Source organism: Leopardus geoffroyi, chromosome A1, assembly GCF_018350155.1.
Source record: "Leopardus geoffroyi isolate Oge1 chromosome A1, O.geoffroyi_Oge1_pat1.0, whole genome shotgun sequence".
Taxonomy (NCBI): Eukaryota; Metazoa; Chordata; class Mammalia; order Carnivora; family Felidae; genus Leopardus; species Leopardus geoffroyi.
The window spans coordinates 97,114,661-97,136,203 of NC_059326.1; the positions used below are offsets into that span (position 1 = coordinate 97,114,661).

Consider the following 21,543-nt stretch of genomic DNA (forward strand, 5'->3'; position numbering starts at 1 on the left):
TAGGCAAGGATATATATTTTTTTTAATTTAGCCTGTTCTGCTTTTCCTCCATTGTCTCTAATCCAACCATCCTTTCTTCTTTTCAGGAAATTCCCTATTAGCCTAGATCACACGACCCATCATCATTCAACCACATACTTACTAATATTCTCAACTCCCTTGCACACATGTCCTTCTGCTACACGTGTCCAAGAAAACCCCATCCTGGATCAACCAATCATCGACATTTCCCATCCATATCTGGGCTCATGAATATTACCAGAGAAAGTAATCCGGAATCAGTAGATTAGTGTCACCATCCTCGGTCATGTTCTTAAGAATAACCTACAATGCCTCTCTGCATATTTCATTACTCCCTCACCAACAACTATTTTAGGCCTTCACCCTCCCTGTACATGGACACCTTGCCTTCTGCCTAACAGGACTCCCTCAATTTCTCAGCACCACTCACAGAGCCACATGCATTCAATCTCATCATTTTCTTTATTTCTTGAAGTCATTAGGTTGCTCATCAAGCACCCCAACTATCCACCTTTCTGGCACTTGTTAAGATCACAGTATCTCATCCCGTTGTACTGGGAGATGGCTTAACTAGTTCTTACCAGGGATGGTGAGGGAAAATGACACATGTTGCTTTGGGGCCAGAGCATTTAACCGACAATGGGAAACCCTCCAGACCTTGCTTCCCGTCCGGCACAGAAAGAAACTAGAAGTATTTGGCACCATCAGGGTAACTATGATGAGACATTAAAGTAGAACATGTAGCAGGAATAAGAATTAAGCCTTTTTAAAGAACCACTAAGATTTTGGGGTTTTTTTTGTTATTGCAGCATAATCTAGCCTATGTCACTGATACATTTTTCCTCCCATATCACAAAATACGTGGTCTCTCCTGCCATCTTACATATATCCTTCCACTACATCCATCATCCTCTTTCTATACGTATCTTCAACCTTTCCTTCATTCCATTCAGGAAAAAAAAAAAAAGGTAAAATTACTTTTATACATTAAATCTTTTAAAAATGTCCTTTATCAGGTCTATATACTTCCTTTGGCTTCCATCTTTTATTTCTTTTGCTTATATACAGCAAAAATATATAGTCAATACTGTGCTCGCTTGTAACCTCCTGTTCACTCCTCATTCCAATACAATCTGATTGCCACCTGACACCATTCTATGGAAAGCATTCTTTCCAAAATTAGAGGTACAATTCAGTAGCTAAATCAAATGGATCTTGGACTGGACATGCTGATAAATTTACCTGCTGAACGAGCCTCTCCTTTGGACTTAAAGTAGCCAGCCCACACCCCTTCAGGATGTATCTGCTGTGCCATGGCCCACAGGCTTTGTCAAGTAGACCTACATGTTCTCTCTACCACCAGACTCCCCCCGGCAACTCCCCAGCCCAGACACCAGGGATTAACCAAGAGAAGCCATGTGATCTAAAGACAGCCAACCCATAAGATAGGCCAGAAATTTGCGATATGTGTGTACAGGCTCAAAAAGAAGAGCTTGGCTAGGTTCTCTCTCCCATGAATATGAACTAAGATCAAAGGACATGTGGCAGTTGGTGAGGAGGCCACTGTGGCCATATTCAAGAAACCACAGAGAAAGGAGTTGGCTGGGAACAGATAACTAAGCAGCTGCTTAGAGATGGCCCCTGGGAAAGGGGTGGAGAGAACAGCTTTGGTTCCTGGTGGCTTTCCAAATCCCAGCAGCTAGTCCTTTTGTTGTCCAGTTGTGTTTGGGGTTTGTTCTTGAATTTACCTGAAACCCCATAAAGTATCCTTAAAGCAAACCCCAATTACTGTAGCATGGGTGGATTTCTTTCTAGCAAAAGACCCTTTTAAAACCTTATTTTAGACTGCCTCTTTATAAGATTTTGCAGTCCTGACCACTCTCTCTTTTTTGAAAGTTTCTCCCTCCTTGCTCCCCTGCTTCATGTTTCTTCTCAGTCTAAGGTCTCCTCTTCCTCTACCATGTCTTTATTTATTTTTCTTTTTTTAATATGAAATTTATTGTTAAATTGGTTTCCATACAGCACCCAGTGCTCATCCCAACAGGTGCCCTCCTCAATGCCCATCACCCACTTTCCCCTCCCACCCACCCCCATCAACCCTCAGTTTATTCTCAATATTTAAGAGTCTCTTATGGTTTGGCTCCCTCCCTCTCTAACTTTTTTTTTCTTCCCCTCCCCCATGGTCTTCTGTTAAGTTTCTCAGGATCCACATTAAGAGCAAAAACAGGGGCGCCTGGGTGGCGCAGTCGGTTAAGCGTCCGACTTCAGCCAGGTCACGATCTCGCGGTCCATGAGTTCGAGCCCCGCGTCGGGCTCTGGGCTGATGGCTCAGAGCCTGAAGCCTGTTCCGATTCTGTGTCTCCCTCTCTCTCTGCCCCTCCCCCGTTCATGCTCTGTCTCTCTCTGTCCCAAAAATAAATAAACGTTGAAAAAAAAAAAAAAGAGCAAAAACACATGGTATCTTTCTCTGTATCACTTATTTTACTTAGCATAACACTCTCCAGTTCCACCCACATTGCTACAAAAGGCCATATTTCATTTTTCCTCATTGCCAAGTAGTATTCCATTCTATATATAAACCATATCTTCATTATCCATTCGTCAGTTGATGAACATTAGGCTCTTTCCATAATTTAGCTATTGTTGAAAGTGCTGCCATAAACATTGGGGTACAAGTGCCCCTATGCATTAGCACTCCTGTTTCCCTTGGGTAAATTCCTAGCAGTGCTATTGCTGGGTCATAGGGTAGATCTATTTTTAATTTTTTGAGGAACCTCCACACTGTTTTCCAGAGTGGCTGCACCAGTTTGCATTCCCACCAACAGTGCAAGAGCCTGAATGTGAGACAGGAAACCATCAAAACCCTAGAGGAGAAAGCAGGAAAAAACCTCTCTGACCTCAGCCGCAACAATTCCTTACTTGACACATCTCCAAAGGCAAGGGAATTAAAAGCAAAAAATGAACTATTGGAACCTCATGAAGATAAAAACCTTCTGCACTGCAAAGGAAACAAACAACAAAACTAAAAGGCAACTGATGGAATGGGAAAAGATATTTGCAAATGACATATCGGACAAAGGGCTACTATCCAAAATCTATAAAGAACTCACCAAACTCTACCATGTCTTTAAAATGTTAAGGATGCCTGGGGTTCCCTGCTGCCTTCCCCCCCCCCGCCCCCCACCCTCCCCAGGAGCCCCTACCCATTTCCATATCTTCACACTCCACCCAAGCTGGGAACTCTCAGGACTTTTTTATTTCTGTCCAACTAATAAGACTTTTTGGAAAATCACATCTTCATTTATTAAAATAATCACTCAGTGGTTAGTCATAAGACCTCACATTTTTCATTTCAAAGGGTAATTTGTAACATTATAGTGAATGTTCATGACCATGTTGTCAACACTGTAGCACATAAATGTGTAATGACAACTCTTCAACAGCCATCTGATAAAGATACTTTAGTAGAAAAATTTAGAGCAAACACAGAATAAATAAAATAAAATAAATTAAAAAATTAATTAAATTAAATTAAATAAATAAAACTTGGATGAATCTTCTGTTTAAATGTGTTCAAATGGTTTTCACTATATGCACAAAACTTGTAATTTCAATTTTTACAAAGAAAAAGATTGTAAATCAAGGAAATTATTAGGAATGAAGTCAGCAATGACTTAGGGCAAAATATTACTCCATACATGTAAGATCAATATGATAATAAGGGTGTCAAAAATGGACTGTTATCATAAAATTTTAAAGAAATTTAAGGCCATTACATCCTACCATGTCTTTTCATACATAAAGAAATGGAGAATCGGAGAACCCATGATTTGCCCAAAAGGACAATGCTACCTCACGGCAGAGCTGACAGTCATTAAGACCACCTGATTCCTTACCTAGCACCCTTGCCAGTACAACATGATTTATGAGCTGCTCTCAAGCTTATTAAGAGCAAAATGGCAAGAAAATCCTTCAGTATTGAAAAAGTCCTAGTCAGGAGAGCATATACCCTCTCAACAGAATTGCCCTCTCTTACGACACTTTCTTTAGAGTCTTGCATATGGGAGGTGGGAAGCAGATGTTCTGAGAGCAGGGTGGGTGAGAAAGGCAAGCTAACACCTTCTCTTTGATGCGCTTGGAAGGACTCAAACAGCTCTCTCTAGAGTGGTTAAGACAGCTGCTGAGATGTAGCAAAGCTTTGATCCAAGAGCTTCAGTTCCCAGAGTCATGAAATCACCCCAGGAAGGGAAATCGGGTGAGTTTAAATCAAATGTGGTAATCCAAGTCTGGGTGTGAAATACATTAAAATTAGAAAAAGTGATGACAGATAAAAGGTTAGTGAAAAACGTGCCAAATTATTTCATTAGAAAATTGCTCTAAAGCACCATATTTAAACATAGTGAGGCTATTTTCTTCAATGTTCCCAACGTTCAACTGGTCTTTTAAAGGTAGATATGTGAACATGTATGTGTGTATATATAAGAGTGCATATATATCTCTGTATATATTTACGTGTGTGTATTTACATTTATGTTTTCACTGATCAAGAAAGAGAGAGAGAAGGAAAACTACTTCTGGAGCCTGAACAGAAAACCTCATCTGAATTGGGAAAAATTTAAATCCTGTGGCTCAAACACCAAGCATCTGCTGCTTAGTGATAGCATTTCCAAACTGTAAGTTTAGCTGTTTAAAGAGTAAAATGAATCTTTTTAAAAGCACATGAAATGTTTTAAAGTTATGAAACACTATATGGTTATATATATACAGTTATAATTATATAGTTATATATTTATATACATATAACATATAAAACATGTATACATATAATTTATATATATAATATATATAACTATATATATTTCTTATCACTTTGTTTCTTATATATATGGCTATAATTATATATAACTGTATATACTATACATATATACTATAGTACATAACAGTACTATAACTATATATATTCATATACCGTATAGCTTATAGTTCTATATATAACTATATATATTCACTATATACTATATAACTATATATACATAACTGTATATTATAGAATTATATACTATATAAAACTGTAACTATATATATTCACACACTATATAGTATAGAATTATATACTATATAAAACTATACTCATACTATATATTATAGAATTATATGCTATGTAAAACTATAACTATATATATTCGCATACCACATAGCATATGGTTATAGACTACATATAACTATAACTATATATATTCACATACTATAAGTACAGAATTATATACACATATAACTATATATATTCAGACTATATAATATAGAATTATATACTATATATCACTATGGCTATATATATTCACATACTATAAGTATAGAATTATATACCATATATACCTATATATTCAGGCACTATAAGTATAGAATTATATAGTATATAACTATATATATATTCACATACTATATAATATAGAATAATATACAACATACAACTGTAACTATATATAGCATATATGTATACTATATATAACACACACACACAAACACACAAAATGGCAAGAAAACAACATCTGTGGGTTCTAAGTGAAGTTTTCATGTATTATGCCAAGAGAAAACATATTCTGATTTCTCAGTGAAGGATAAAACGGCAGAAAGTAAGTGAGACAGTGAACTGCAGATCTGAATCAATACCTACTCTGAATCCCCAAATCCAGAAACATTTAGACTGCCTGCTCTGTGCAGACAGCATACGTCAGATCATTTATAACCTGAGACACCCACATCCAGGATAAAGTCAACCTCTCTCTTTAAAAACTGTGCCACAGTCAAAGCAAAGCATATACTTTATTTTACCAGCTAATTTTTAACCCTTCAGGCATGGATGAAAATGCTCTTTTATGGCAGTGGTCTGAGTCAGCCTATAAACCTCAGAATCCGTTAAATATTCTTTTGTCATCCTTCCAACTCAGCCCTGGGTTCCAAGTCAAAACTCCCCCTCGAGTCACCTCCTCTCAACTCCAAGGGGAGGACCCTCATTTCCAACCTTCCTTGAAACCACAAATCCCTTGAACCCTCTCCCTGGCCTGGTCCTGCTCAGTTCAGGGCGTATTAAATAATGCCTTCCCAGCTCTTGCCTTTACCAGCCCTTCTTTTCCATCCTCCATCTGTCCAAAATGGAGGGAACCTGAGGGACCCTTAATCCTTGTCCTATATCCTCACGCTGTCAGTGGTTCTATCTTTTCTTATAACATCTAGTTATCTACTCCTCAGCCCCTTCTCTCAGGGCCACCTGCTGAGACAAACACTCCAAATTCAGCAGATCCATCCCAACAGCAGCTGCCAAGCCCATCCTCACTCTGAACCGACCAGGACCGATAGAAAAGCCAATACACAGCATAATCACTCTTAGTTAACCAGATGAAAGTGTTCTCAATCTGCACACATTTCAGGAAGTTTGCTGTAACAGGGAAAATTTCAAAGGCCAACAGAAATCAATCTCTCTCCTTGGAGACCGTCACTAACACCCCAAGTTCACCACTGTCCTTAGCCTCGGGAAAGCAAGAAATTCATTCATCTGTTGTATTTTTAATGTCTTTACCTCTTGTCAATGTGCTGCTCTGTTTATAAGCTGCAAAATGTTTGGGATCAGATGTCTGCTTCTCAAATCTGCTACTTTTGGCAGGATTTTCAGTAATACCTAAGGGTACTGTTTTGGACAATTCCAGGAATTCTCCATGTAAGCTTACAAAGGGTCATTTTCTTAAAATGCTCTGGATTGTACTCTCTCATCTGGTACATTTTCGCTAAGACAGACAGATTCGCCTCTCTCTGGGTTTAAAGCAGCCAGGAAACAAAAGTATGTTGTGTCTCTTCACTCTGAGATGCCTACTAAATCACCCTCTAGCATTCTCTATTTAGCAATGTATTGTGTTTACTGTCTGTCCACCAGATAGAAGGTGAGCTCTAAGAAGGGCAGGGATTTGTCTTTGCTCTCTGATGAATCCCAATGGCCTATAACAGTGCCTGGCACAAAGCATACGTTCAATTTATGTGTTGAATTTATTAAGTAATTAATCTCCTACTGTACATGTTTATCCTAAATGCTTTATACTTGGCAGGTTGAAATGAGTTGTACATTTTTAATGGAGAAACATCTTGTGGGCTTTGAGAAAAGAGGAAAAGGAGATCATGAACATTCCACCCTACACTAATGGTGTGAATAATTCCATGATGGGCAAGCAACGTAACATTTCTTTGGGTTCCAAAATGAATCAAAGCTGACTCAATGTCCCCAGAGAACAAACATTTTGAGAAATCCAAAAAAGTCACCTTCTTGGATTACCTCCCCTTCCATTCTTTTAAACAAGAAATCTAGAGCTATGGTGTCCAGAGGAAAAAAAAAATAATAATAATGCTAGTCTATTTTGGTCACTGACACTCTCCACCTGTGGTACAAGAAACGGCACCACCATACTTCTCCTTCCAACCTCAGGCGCAGAGATCTTCACTGAAGCTCTCAAGACTAAAACATCTAGTGTCTGGTCTACATGGGCATCCACATGGCCACCTCCATGAGAAATCCTATATCCACAAAGGTATTGCTTTTCAGTGAAATCAGAACCCTACTACTAACTGAAACTATAAATCCCAACTCACTTCCCAGTGCTCAAGTATCCAGCCAATATCCCAGAATTCCTTCCATTTTCCCCTTGAGTCCTTTCCTTTCACATCACTGACACAAATAAACAAAAAATTATTTGTATCTGTTTGGCCATAATAGTGTCTGATGGCTTGCGCTTATATATGGATAAACCCCAGGGCGTAGACATACAGAAATATCTGGGTTGTCTTTCTCTGGGAACAAATAAAAAATACAGGTGTTAGGACGGTCATAATGGGGACTGAGTGGGAGGAATTCAGCTAGCATTGGGTTCAGCAGACTGTGACATAAACCTCAAGATAACAATGGCCTTCAAAAGACTGATTTTTATTTTATCCCCCTTAAAGGAAATTCTGTGATAGCCCCCGATCTGGTACAGAGGCTTCTATATGAACATTCCACCAGCTGTCTCAATGCCATCCCATGACCTAAGGCAACTGTTCGCGCATTGACCATACAGAAGTAGGTAAAGGGGGTGTGCCATGTGTTGTTGTTTTTTTTTTTTTAATTTTTATTAGTTTTTGAGAGAGACAGATAGAGATAGGCAGAGGAGCATAGAGAGAGGGAGACAGGCTCCAGGCTCCGAGTTGTCAGCACAGAGCCCTACACGGGGCTTGAACTCACAAACTGTTAGATCACGACCTGAGCCGAAGTCGGCCATTTAACCCACTGAGCCACCCAGGCACCCTGCCACGTGTCTCTTAAGATTCCCTCAGGCGGCCATAATCTGCCGTTACATCTCATTGGCCAGTACATAGTCACACTGTCAGGCTACTCATGATGGAAGCTAGAAAATGTAGTCTTTATCTCACATGACTAGGTTGTATATTGAGGAAGGCAATTAACAGTGCATTATGTCACAGAGAGTGAATACTCATTCTACTCTTTCATGATGGGTTGGCAGAAGTGAAAAAACAAAGCTCAGAGTTTTCTCAGTAGGTCCTCAAGCTGGGTAATTTAAATATTGAAATACTGTACAGTGAAATATTGAAAAGTTGAAATATTAATAAATAATTCTTCGACTTTGCCAACCTTCAGACCCACCTCGACTCTCAGTTTCCATCTGTCCCTCCCTCTGGATCAAGATTAGGAAAAAGAGACAAAGTCATTTGTCAGCAGGATCTTCTTCTTGTAAGTTCTTTTGTCATCTGACTTGGTGTTCAACAGGTGAATAGATCTTCACAAGATATATAAAAATTAAAGAATGGGATATAAGACAAGCTAAACCTTAAACCAATCCCGATCAATTCTATGCAGGGTGGGCATGAGGCACCAAAGTCACAGAGTACGTGACATTATCCTGTCTCCACCTCCACTCCCACCAAATTATAAGCATAAAGAACTTCCATTTTTTGTCGCATATCCCCCAGAATCTTCAATACGGCCAACACTCAATGGATCTTTGCTGCACTGAGTTGAAAATGGATAATAATGTAAACATACACAAGAACTTACATGAAAAGAAGAAGATGAAGAGTTTAAAACACTTTTAAGTCGATGGTAGGAGAGAAAAGAATACTACATTTAAAGTCAGCATGGCCCAGGTGCTACAACTGTCTTCATAGTTATTGCTTACTTGACCTGTTTCTCCCATGTGGACAATGCAGAACGTACCTTTGCCCCTGCACTCCTCCTCTGGGTTACAGTGTCAAATTAATATTTATTTCAAAATCCTGAACAAAATATTACTTGTATGTATTCTTCCTCCTACACCTACGCAGCAAGTACACCAAAACAAGGACTCTTTGCAACTCAAGGGATAATGAAAAACAAAAGGTGGGGACGGAAGCGTGTACTGTGATGAAGAGCCTGACTCTAAGGCATTGGAGGACCTGCCAGTAAATCTCCCTGCAGCCATATAGACAACAGCCAGAGACAGCAACCATGAATCACTCAGGTAAAGGCCTTCCATGGCAGCATCTAGGTAGGCTCCCTCTGTGTTGGCTCAGGGCCTCGGACCTGGTTGTTTTTCGGCAAGTGTCACGATCATAATAAAGACAATAGGCAGAGATGTTCTCAGACAGCCTTGGAAGGCCCGTGAGTCATCCGGACAAACACTCTGACTTGAAAGGATGTTCTACCCACTGTTTAAACAACGGCCACACACATCCTACTTGAATAATCCATCAAATATGTTTTTGGAATGTCAGAATGTGGTTAGAATTAAAATTAAAATCCTACCACCAAGCCAGGCAAAAAGCTAGCTGATACTCTATGAGAATATTAAACTGCAATGCTGAGCTTTGAGAATCTATAGCAGGGTTTCTTATCAAGTCAGGGGATCTAGGGAAGGCTCTTCAGAAGAAGGGGCATTTGGTCTGAATCTAAAGAATTAAAACTCTCAACTAAAGAGGGAGAGATTTCCAGACAGACAAAACAGCATGTGCTAAGGCCCTGTGGTAGCAAATAAGAAAGCTTACTTAAGGAACTGGAAAAGGGAGGGGGAAAAAAAAAAAAAAGACAGTGTGAATGGACCAGGAAGAGCAAAGAGAAGAGAAGTGTAAGACAGGGTTGAGGAGTTAGAGTATCAGTAAGGGTCTTTAGTTGTGAGAGCCACTAGAGTATACTCTGCCTGATGCATAAAAAAAAAAAAAAAAAAGAGGAAGACTGTTTGGAAAATAAACTAAAGAAATCACAAAGCTGAAGGATGTTCATAGGATTTGGTGCCACTCAGGTGACTGGTGATCTTATAAGCGTAGTTTATAAGTGTAGATCACAGTGAAATGGCTCGAAGGATAACCAGGAAGTAGGGTGAAGGAAGCAGTGAGCACAGGGTGTCTTTTGGGAATTTTGGCTGTAAATGGGGAGGTCACTGAGAGTGACTTGGTCCAGGATAGAGATGCAGAATCCAGGAGGCTTTTTTATTTTGTTTTGCTTTTAAGATTGAGGAGTCTGGGCATATTTCAGTGCTAATGAAAGAGAGAGGATGACTACACAAGAGACAATGAGTCATGTTGAGCACAGGCTTTTGAGAAGCAAAAGAAGGGGTAGCCTAAGTGGGAGAATTATCCTTACCAGGGTGGAGTGGCTCCACTAGCACATGCCAAGAAGAGAGGAAGGCCCCTTGCAGCGGTAGTGGAAAGACTCCGTTCCCAGCTGATGGCTTCCGTTTTGTCTCTGCAGTAGGTCACTTTCTGAGACAGGGGAAGGTAAGAGATGAATAAAGAGGATTAGGGAATTTGAAGAGAGTAGAGGGGGTTTTTAGAAAGTCATCGTAAGGACCGGGAGACTGAGGAGCAACACACAGCAAAGATACCAGGCAGGGTGGAGCATCCACTGAGGGGCCAGTTTTAAATTCCCAACTATTGGATGTGATATTGTGTCCCGAGAAGGTCCTTTCGGTCAGAAGCCATCTCTGCATTCTGTGTAATCACATAGTGACTGTTGGACAAATGCTCATGGTTTGTGTACTTTGTGACCTCAGTGCTAAGGACAGCTGTGCCTCCCTTAACTTACTACTTTGTGTCTTAGGATCGCAGTAGGTTCTGTAACATTTAAATCAATTGTTAGAAATGGGGACTAAGTTTGTAGCCCACCTACGGCAAGGTGCACATGTGCTTCAGCACCTGTGGCATATATTTGGGTAAAACATTACCCTGACTTCATCTTCTCAATTTATTCATGTTTTTCCCTTTTCCCCAACTTTCTCCTTTATGATCATATATTACCAGATAAGTAGGTTCTAGCCATCTTAAGTCCTTTTTGTGGAATGAAGGTACAAATAATCAATAACTCAATAATAGAACAAAAAGTGTCACATGGAAGTTAATTTAAAAATAGCACCTGGGTGGCTCAGTCGGTTAAGTGTCCGACTTCAGCTCAGGTCATGATCTCCTGGTTCAAGGGTTTGAGTCCCACGTCAGGCTCTGTACTGACAGCTCAGAGCCTGGAAGCTGCTTCAGATTCTCTCTCCCTGCCCCTCCCCTGCTCATGCTCTTTCTCCCTCTCTCTCACAAAAATAAAAAAAGTTAATAATTTTTTAACAAAAATAAAAATATAATGATCATCACAGATACAGATATAGAAATAAAAATATAGAGACATAGATACAGCAATGTTTGCTGATGATTCCTATGGAAACACGGAACGTAAAACCTAGTGGAAAGTCTACTGTGGGAGATAAAAAGTAAGAATCTAACCATTTTGTGGAAAAGAAAAACATAGTTACCTCTTAACTAATTTCAAGTGTTCTCTAAAACTAAAATATTTTTACTAATTTTCTTTAAGCTAACAGCAAGAAAAATTATCATTTACAATAAATGGTTTATTTGAAGTAGAAAGGATTTTCATTTCTTACGAATCGTTTAGGAAAATATTTAAAGGAGAAGTCTCAAAACAACTACTTTGGCTTTAAAAAAAGAATAGTCTCAAAACAACTACTTTGGCTTTAGGAACACACTAATAATGGGGCGCCTGGGTGGCTCAGTCAGTTAACCATCCGACTTCGGCTCAGGTCATGGTCTCGTGGTTTGTGAGCTCGAGCCCCACATTTGGCTCTGTGTTGACAGCTCAGAGCCTGGAGCCTGCTTCAGATTCTGTGTCTCCCTCTCTCTCTCTGCCCCACCACCCCCCCAGCACTATCTCTCTCTCTCTCTAAAAATAAACTGAAGAAAAAAAAAAAAAGAACACACTAATAATGAGACAGAGCATGCCTTCCTTTGTAGTCAAAAGAAAGAACCACAGAACTAACATCCCAAGTTCATGTGAAGGAGAATCAGACTGCCTAGAAGCCTGGATGCTCTCAGAAGTATGCAGGCAGGGAAAGAAAACCCCCTTCCCTAACCCGTTTCACACTCTCACTACCCTTGACACTAAAAGACAAAGCCCAGTTAGGCCTTCTCTGCCTACAGCCCAGGTCTCTGAACACTCAGCTGCTTTTCAGGAACCTCAAATCCACTTCCAGATGCCAAAGCGTTCCCCTTAATGAAGCCCTTTCCAGTCCCTCAGGAATCATCCATTAGTCTTTGTTCCTTCTGGGCTTGCCACTAATTAAAAGACAAACAACAAACAAAAACTGCCATCAGACATACTGAAGTCCTCTACTCCACAGCTCTGCTTCAATAATCAGTGACTTTTGCAAGTTCCTTAGACAGTCTGAGCCTCAGTCTCCTTAGCTGTAAAGTGGGGGTAATAATTAGAGAAGATTCGTTTATACCTGCCCAGTGATAAAACACCTGGGTTCTGATGGTCTTGGGCTCTGTCTTCTGCTTCAGGACCCAAATCATACCAGAAGTCCTGACTCAGTCACAGGTACCCATAAATCCTGTGACACAACCCATAGAGTATAGCGGTACCCATTAATGTAGTCCCTGTATATCAACAGTCAAGTGTTTCTGATACCCATTCTCTTGCTATCCCTTCCAAGAATCTGATTTCCTCATCTTCAGCTTATAGCAGATGGCTTTCACGGAAAAAGGGAAAAAGAAGAAACATTTCTGGGAGATAGGACTAAATGTTTCTGGTCATTTTTTGTACTATCTACAACAAAAGCATGGAGAGTGAGATCTTTTGAGGGCACACTACAAAATTAATTTTTAAGGATTTGATCAGCGATTACCCTGAGAATAAGAACATATTATGAATAATGAGGACAGTGACAAACTCCGGGGCTGTTTCATTTTTATTTTTTTTTAATTTTTTTTTCCAACGTTTATTTATTTTTGGGACAGAGAGAGACAGAGCATGAACGGGGGAGGGGCAGAGAGAGAGGGAGACACAGAATCGGAAACAGGCTCCAGGCTCTGAGCCATCAGCCCAGAGCCCGACGCGGGGCTCGAACTCACGGACCGCGAGATCGTGACCTGGCTGAAGTCGGACGCTTAACTGACTGCACCACCCAGGCGCCCCTCATTTTTATGATAACGTGTATTACAATTGGTTCTGATTGACAAACCCCTTGAAGCATATAAACTCAATCAATTTACAGACAGATATTTTTTTCCAGGCTTTGTTTTTGAACATGAGTACTTTTTGCACTTGAATGATACACCAGCAAAGAAACAGATGCTGATTTTCCTTACATTAATTCAGAAAGGCTAAACTTCTCCTTAAATTTGTTAGAATTTTTTGTCTTAAGTTGGTATACAAGAAAGTATCTTAGTAGTTTTGAGTTTGAAGAATGCCACACTAATCTAATTATTTATGTTATCCTTCATAACTTGGAAGATCACATCTTAGTGTTATCTCATGACAACTTAGGTAAGAAGTACGTGTGCCTTGCCATATAGGCTTCCCCCTTCCACTGGCTTTAAGCAAAGAGTTTGAAACCCTAGGAGATGGTAGGGCCACAAGACAAGAGGAGTCTGGGCCCCCAAATTACCAATGGACAAGTGTTAAGTGGCCAAAATTCTGCAGCTTATTTGTTTCAGCAGCTGTTACTCTAACCAATACGAGAGCTAAATTCCTGTTTTTAATTGTTTTTCATGTTTTGTTTATTTTTTGAGAGGGAAACGGTGTGTGAAGAAGGGAGGGGTAGAGACAGACGGAGACACAAAATCCGAAGCAGGCTCCAGGCTCCGAGCCATCAGCATAGAGCCCAACGTGGGGCTCAGATCCACAAACCATGAGGTCATGACCTGAGCCGAAGTCAGACGCTCAACCGACTGAGCCATCCAGGCGCTCCGAGAGCTACATTCTGGATGCACATACTTGCATGATTACAAATCTTTCTCTAACAGAGCTAAGATTGAGAACAAGATACAAGGGGGTGCCACTCAGGGCAAGATGTGGAGACAGTCCTGAATAAGCATCATATATGATGCTGATTAGCTGCTGACTCCAACAATGGGATTCTTATACACAAGTGGCTCTCCATTTTTTCCCCACACTCTGAAAACTAAGATAAATTCCTAGGCATAATGGGGGCTCTCAAGAAAAGTGACCAACAGCTAATAATGATTCCTCTTATGAGGAAGAGGAGAAATGCAGCCTGCCTCCACAACAGTCCCACTAGAATCCTTCCCTAGGCCGACTATAATACGTCCCCGCAGTCTTTTCTAACATCCAAAAATGCTCCCAGGAGATAGAGATCCCAGTAGTAATCAGAGAAATCTTATTTTTTTTTATTTTTTTAATGTTTTATTTATTTTGAGAGAGAGAGAGAGAGAGAGAGAGAGAGAGAGAGAGAGACAGAAAACGAGCAGGGAGGGGCAGAGAGAGAGGGAGACACAGAATCCGAAGCAGGCTGCAGGCTCTGAGCTGTCAGCACAGAGCCCGACGCAGGGCTTGAACTCACGAACTGTGAGATGAGATCATGACCCGAGCTGAAGTTGGTCACTTAACCAACTGAGCCACTCAGGTGCCTCATGATCAGAGCGATCATGCTTCAAAACCCAGTAGGCAGCTTTATTTTGGTGAATATCAGTATAAAGGTATCATAAAGGGGTAATTTTAGGGGACATGCCTCCATTTGGCAATCAAAACATTCCTCCCTTTCTATATTTGCTTTGCATCTTTTCACTTTTTATTTCAAACTACTTATTTTAAGCCAGGACTATGAGAACCCTCTGACCATTTTCCTCTCATCAGAAAATTTCTTCAGCATCTGGTCTTACTAATTTGCTAGCCCTCTCTCCAGCCTCTGAACTTCAAAGAATCATATAAAAATACTTACCAACTCCTGGAGGTGATCTTTTAAGAGGAGGAAGCTAATTGGACTGAGCCCTTTTGTTCCTAAACTTATATTTTAGACATATTTGACCAAATGGTCTTCAAACAAATAAAAAGTTGTCTCGCAGAACAGAATTCTTGTTCATTTGAAAAAAGATCAGACCCATGAAAGAATCCAGGAAGAGACACAGGTATAAGCTTAGCTGTTAATTATTCCCTGGGTTGGTTGTGTTTTTTCTTTCGTTTTTCCCTGTGCAAGGATTTAAGACACAGTGTTAGATATTTAGGGGCATATCACTCAGTTTACTAGAAATTCCTTAATTCTCTTTAATTAGAAGCCAGCAGGACATCACAAAGGCCATAACAACTTATATATGAAGAATACAACTCTATTCTCATTATTTCCTGGGAAAGGGAAGGATGGCATCGATAACAGAAGCCAACACTCCTAACTGTATCACTGGCTTCCTTTCACTGCCATGGGTAATACAACACCAGCTTTCTTTTCTCTTTCCCTCTGTTGAATGTAAATGCAGGTTAATAAGCATATGGAGTGTCTACTTTATGAAAGGCCATAGAAATTCAAAAATGAGAAAGTCCTGTTCTCAGCTTTCATGGGGCTTCTGCTCCAGGGTTATAGATGCAATAAAACAGATTAGATGTGGGATGATGAAAAAGTTCTGGAGATAAGTAGTGGTGCTGTTGCACAAGAGTATAAATATACTTTGCGCCACTGAACTGTGCACTTAAAAATAGTAAAGATGGTTGGGGCGCCTGGGTGGCGCAGTCGGTTAAGCGTCCGACTTCAGCCAGGTCACGATCTCGCGGTCCGTGAGTTCGAGCCCCGCGTCGGGCTCTGGGCTGATAGCTCAGAGCCTGGAGCCTGTTTCCGATTCTGTGTCTCCCTCTCTCTCTGCCCCTCCCCCGTTCATGCTCTGTCTCTCTCTGTCCCCAAAATAAATAAACGTTGAAAAAAAAAATTAAAAAAAAAAAATAGTAAAGATGGTTAATTCTATGTGATGTATATTTTAACACACACAGAAAAAGAGAAGGAATAGAAACTCTCTCCTCCCCTTCTTCTGTCAGAGGTAGAATGAATCAAAATAAATCAAATGGCACCAGGACCATTCCTTGGACAAGGAAGAAGCATGAAAAGCCAGTGTGTGGGTTTCTCCCATAGGGATGCTATCAGGCCCAGGCAGGCGGTAAAGATTCAAATCTTGGGGGGACTCATTGTGGGTCATGTATCATTCTGGAGGGGAAAGTCAGAGTCATGCCAGCAGGGAAATGTTCCTCCCTGGAGACATACATGACTACATTATTATCACTGAGGAAAATTAATTAATGGTTATGAAAACCATGCTCCCTCTATAGGTGACCCAGTAAAGGCATCAACTGGGCTCTTGCTCTCCCAAAGGGGTAGGGCCCAGTCATACAGGTACCCCGTGCTCAGAAGGGTCCCTGTGTTTGGTTTAGTGCTCTGTCGTCACCATCTGGAAAATCCTGGTAGTTTTTTCAACAAGAGCTCCCACATTATCACTCTATACTAGGCTCAGCAAATGAGGTAGGTCACCAGTCCTACAGAGCAGGAAGGACACAGCCTCTTCCTCCAGAGCCTGTGTGAAGGGCAGCGAATAAGGGTAATGCTCAAAAGGATGCAGTCTAGGGGAACCTGGGTGGCTCAGTCAGTTAAGTGTCAGCTTTGGCTTAGGTTATAACCTCTCGATTCATGGAGTTAAGCCCAGCATTGGTCAGCATGGAGCTGTCAGCATGGAGCCTGCTTGGGATTCTCTCTCTCTCTCTCTCTCTCTCTCTCTCTCTTTCTGCCTCTCCCCCACTCATGCTCTCTTTCAAAATAAATAAAATTAAAATTAAAATAAGGATGCAGTCTAAGACATTTCTCAAATTGCAGGAAGCCAAGAGGAATTCAGGGAGAGACATCTCCCATAGAAAGGAGTTGTCCTCTTAGACCAAGGAACCCAGAGAAAGGGCTGCATGATAGAGCGTGTATGAGCACAGTGTGGTGCAATATGAAACTGGTCAGGGGTAGAGGCAGGATACATAGGTCATAACTTGAAATGCCTTCCCTTGAGGAGGACAAGACAGCATTTGAGTTAACTAGAACTTTGACCTTTACAGTCTTTCTTAGAATACTCAACCCCTGAAAAAAAAAAAAAAAGGCTTATATATTAATATTAGAATGCATCACCTAAGTCTGATGGAGATGGTGGGGCAATGGCTAGAATAGGCAAGTTGCTTTGGCTGCTTTCTTTCTGAGCTCCAGTGGAGAAAGTCATTGGTGCTGACCTCTCTATCGCCTCACACCTCAGGCGTGCAGGAGGCTTTCTGAAGTAACAGAGTCTCCCACAATGCAGGTGCCCCCGAAATTTCACGACTCACCCAACTGTACTAAAGACAGGCCCATGAGAAGAATAAAGAACCCAAGGTTACCCCCTATCCCATGTTGCGTTGAAAAACAGATTATCTCATTATTACATAATTCTTATCTCTTTCTGCACTGTTTGAAATTTTTATCATACACACACACACACACACACACACACACACACACACACACACACTGGCTTATTGTGGAATATCAACTCATTAGGACATAAACCTGATTTTTTTTTTTTTTTGCCAGTAACTATTCCCAGATGTCTTATATAAGTAATGTCTTCCTTTATATTATCTTGACCTAAATCCATAAGTTTTCAGACATTCTGACTTAATATAAACAGTATCCTTTGGGTCTATAAGGCTCAGCCCTATTTAGTCTAAAATTTTAATAGTGCATTGATTCCAGTCTCTTCTATCTAACCCACCCCCATCCCAAGCACATGCCACAGCTTTGACTTGACCGACCTGACACGGATGGATGGGGGCTGCGTGATCTTTTACATTTCCCCTTTCCCCCTCATATACCCACTGCTGCTTCCTTCCCTGTCAGGGTAGGGCTGAGGTGGTAAGAAAAAGAAGAACAACAACAAAAAAATACCCTCTTAACTGGGCCAGGTCACATTCCTACTGTTCTCCCTCATTGTATACACACTACTGCTGGCTGGTGTGGATAGGTGGTGGCTCCAAAATGGTCCACTCATAAAAAGCTCACTGGCCCCATCTGATTGTCCCCAGTTCTCTGGAAAAGCAGACATCCAAAAAGGGAATAAAAGTGAAAGTCACCCTTTTTGTATTTCCCCCTTTTTTTTAAGACAAGAATTCTTCTGGAACCACCACTTGGCCTGGCGAAAAGAAAGCATCTCCTCCACAGAAAGGGAACAGAGGGAGAGCTTGTCTTTTCCTTGGGGTAGAGCTGGTTTCTGCATTTATTTCTATCTCACACCCGAGGGGAGGTAGCTGAACCACCTATTGGCTTTGCTCTGAACCAAGAGTGTGAGATTTAGTCATTATTCTGGGACAACTGGAAGCCTGGTGGTTGTATCTGTAATACCATTATTAACATAACATAACATAACATAACATAACATAACATAACATAACATAAAATAACATAAAAATAATATATGACTTGTATGGTGATGGCAGAGGTATACATAAAGAACATTTTCATAATACAGAGAAGGGACACTTCACCAAGACCAAGAAAGGAAGGTTCAGAACAATTTGCTACAGAAGAGATGGTCTCCCCTACATCATGATTGGAAAGCCGAAACGATCCTGCTGGAAATGTACAGGTAGAGCAAAGCTTCTCAGCCTTGGTACTACTGACATTTAAGCCAGATTAATTCTTTGTTGGAGGAGGCCGTTCATGCATCCCTGTCCGCTACCCACTACATGACAGTAGCACCCTTCGCCAAGATATAACACCTCCAAATGTCTCCAGACATTGCCAACTATCTCCCAGGAAGGTGAAATCGCCTCTGGTTGAAAACCAATGCCACTCTTACATGAAGAGGGGACTCATGCTCAAAGGTTCAATGTCAAAACAGATGACATTGTGAAAACTACACATAGTCCCATATTACCGGAGCATGAGGTACAGTGCAACGCAGCAAGTGGTGGGAGGGAGGAAAGGAGAAGTATGGGAGGCTGATAATGGAGCGTCTGGTAGAACATGCACGGGCGAAGAGACATCATCTCTTTAGTGATGGCAAGTCTCAGAAAGAGAATGACAGAGGGGATTTGAGCTTCAGACAGGTGGTAAGAGGACAGGGGAAGAATAAGACTTAAGTCAGGTGGCTCGCTCGGGAGCTATGGCAGAAGATGATGAAGGCACAAGATGATGAAAAGCACCTGAACTGGAGGACAGGCAGGAGGAAGAGGAACAGAATGGAATGTATACAGGAAGACTGGGGGAATGGCCCTGCAACTCACAGCAAATGCACAAGGAGATGAACAATCACGTTCTGTGTCTGGAAAGGAGAAAAAAACCTGCATATGTCGAATTGGGGATGCCTTCTTTCTCTCCTTGGTTAATTTTTTTTTTTAATGAGTATAATTTGGTTTATTTTTTTATAATTAAATTTAAGCAAAGTAATGTTTCCTATAGATATCAATATCCCACTATGGAAATACAGGCATCTTGATTTAACATGTAAGTTAAATGCAATAGTTTCTTCATTTAAGTCAATTTAACATTTTACAAAAAAAGAGTTTGCATCAGCTTCACAAGAAGAGGTACACTGAAACAAGAGAACAGCCTTCCTCCAGAGTCTTAGAGCAATTTGAAACGTACTTTCTTTTTTTTTTTTTAATTTTTTTCAATATATGAAATTTATTGTCAAATTGGTTTCCATACAACACCCAGTGCTCATCCCAAAAGGTGCCCTCCTCAATACCCATCACCCACCCTTCCCTCCCTCCCACCCCCCATCAACTCTCAGTTTGTTCTCAGTTTTTAACAGTCTCTTATGCTTTGGCTCTCTCCCACTCTAACCTCTTTTTTTTTTTTTTTCCTTCCCCTCCCCCATGGGTTTCTGTTAAGTTTCTGAAGATCCACATAAGAGTGAAACCACATGGTATCAGTCTTTCTCTGTATGACTTATTTCACTTGGCATCACATTCTCCAGTTCCATCCACGTTGCTACAAAAGGCCATATTTCATTCTTTCTCATTGCCACATAGTATTCCATTGTGTATATAAACCACAATTTCTTTATCCATTCATCAGTTGATGGACATTTAGGCTCTTTCCACAATTTGGCTATTGTTGAGAGTGCTGCTATAAACATTGGGGTACAAGTGCCCCTATGCATCAGTACTCCTGTATCCCTTGGGTAGATTCCTAGCAGTGCTATTGCTGGGTCATAGGGTAGGTCTATTTTTAATTTTCTGAGGAACCTCCACACTGCTTTCCAGAGCGGCTGCACCAATTTGCATTCCCACCAACAGTGCAAGAGGGTTTCCGTTTCTCCACATCCTCTCCAGCATCTATAGTCTCCTGATTTGTTCATTTTGGCCACTCCGACTGGCGTGAGGTGATATCTGAGTGTGGTTTTGATTTGTATTTCCCTGATGAGGAGCGACGTTGAGCATCTTTTCATGTGCCTGTTGGCCATCCGGATGTCTTCTTTAGAGAAGTGTCTATTCATGTTTTCTGCCCATTTCTTCACTGGGTTATTTGTTTTTCGGGTGTGGAGTTTGGTGAGCTCTTTATAGAGTTTGGATACTAGCCCTTTGTCCGATATGTCATTTGCAAATATCTTTTCCCATTCCGTTGGTTGCCTTTTAGTTTTGTTGGTTGTTTCCTTTGCTGTGCAGAAGCTTTTTATCTTCATAAGGTCCCAGTAATTCACTTTTGCTTTTAATTCCCTTGCCTTTGGGGATGTGTCGAGTAAGAGATTGCTACGGCTGAGGTCAGAGAGGTCTTTTCCTGCTTTCTCCTCTAGGGTTTTGAAGGTTTCCTGTCTCACATTCAGGTCCTTTATCCATTTTGAATTTATTTTTGTGAATGGTGTGAGAAAGTGGTCTAGTTCCAACCTTCTGCATGTTGCTGTCCAGTTCTCCCAGCACCATTTGTTAAAGAGACTGTCTTTTTTCCATTGGATGTTCTTTCCTGCTTTGTCAAAGATGAGTTGGCCATACGTTTGTGGGTCTAGTTCTGGGGTTTCTATTCTATTCCATTGGTCTATGTGTCTGTTTTTGTGCCATCTCCTTGGTTAATTTAAAATCTCAACCTATGGAGATCTCTTTCATTGGGACAGTTTTCTGGAATTCCCAAGGATGAGATGCTCTGAGATCATAAGCAACAAAGATGCTTATATTTTGATCGTTACCACCTCAAGGGACTTGTTCAACAAACAAAACACCACAAA

General features: G+C 40.8%; 1 protein-coding gene across 2 annotated transcripts in view; it reads right to left on the reverse strand.

The window, feature by feature from the left end:
• DTWD2 (DTW domain containing 2) overlaps positions 1–21,543 on the reverse strand; it is a 230,792-nt gene that overhangs the window by 59,711 nt on the left and 149,538 nt on the right. Inside the window, exons 8-9 of one of the 2 annotated variants that reach the window (XR_006714413.1) lie at positions 10,676–10,794; positions 8,687–8,837 (exon numbers count right to left, since the gene is read on the reverse strand). The gene's annotated coding sequence lies outside the window, so the exon portion shown is untranslated. Of the gene's footprint in view, positions 1–8,686; positions 8,838–10,675; positions 10,795–21,543 lie in introns of those variants that run through there. The other variant, XR_006714412.1, reaches the window with a different exon arrangement.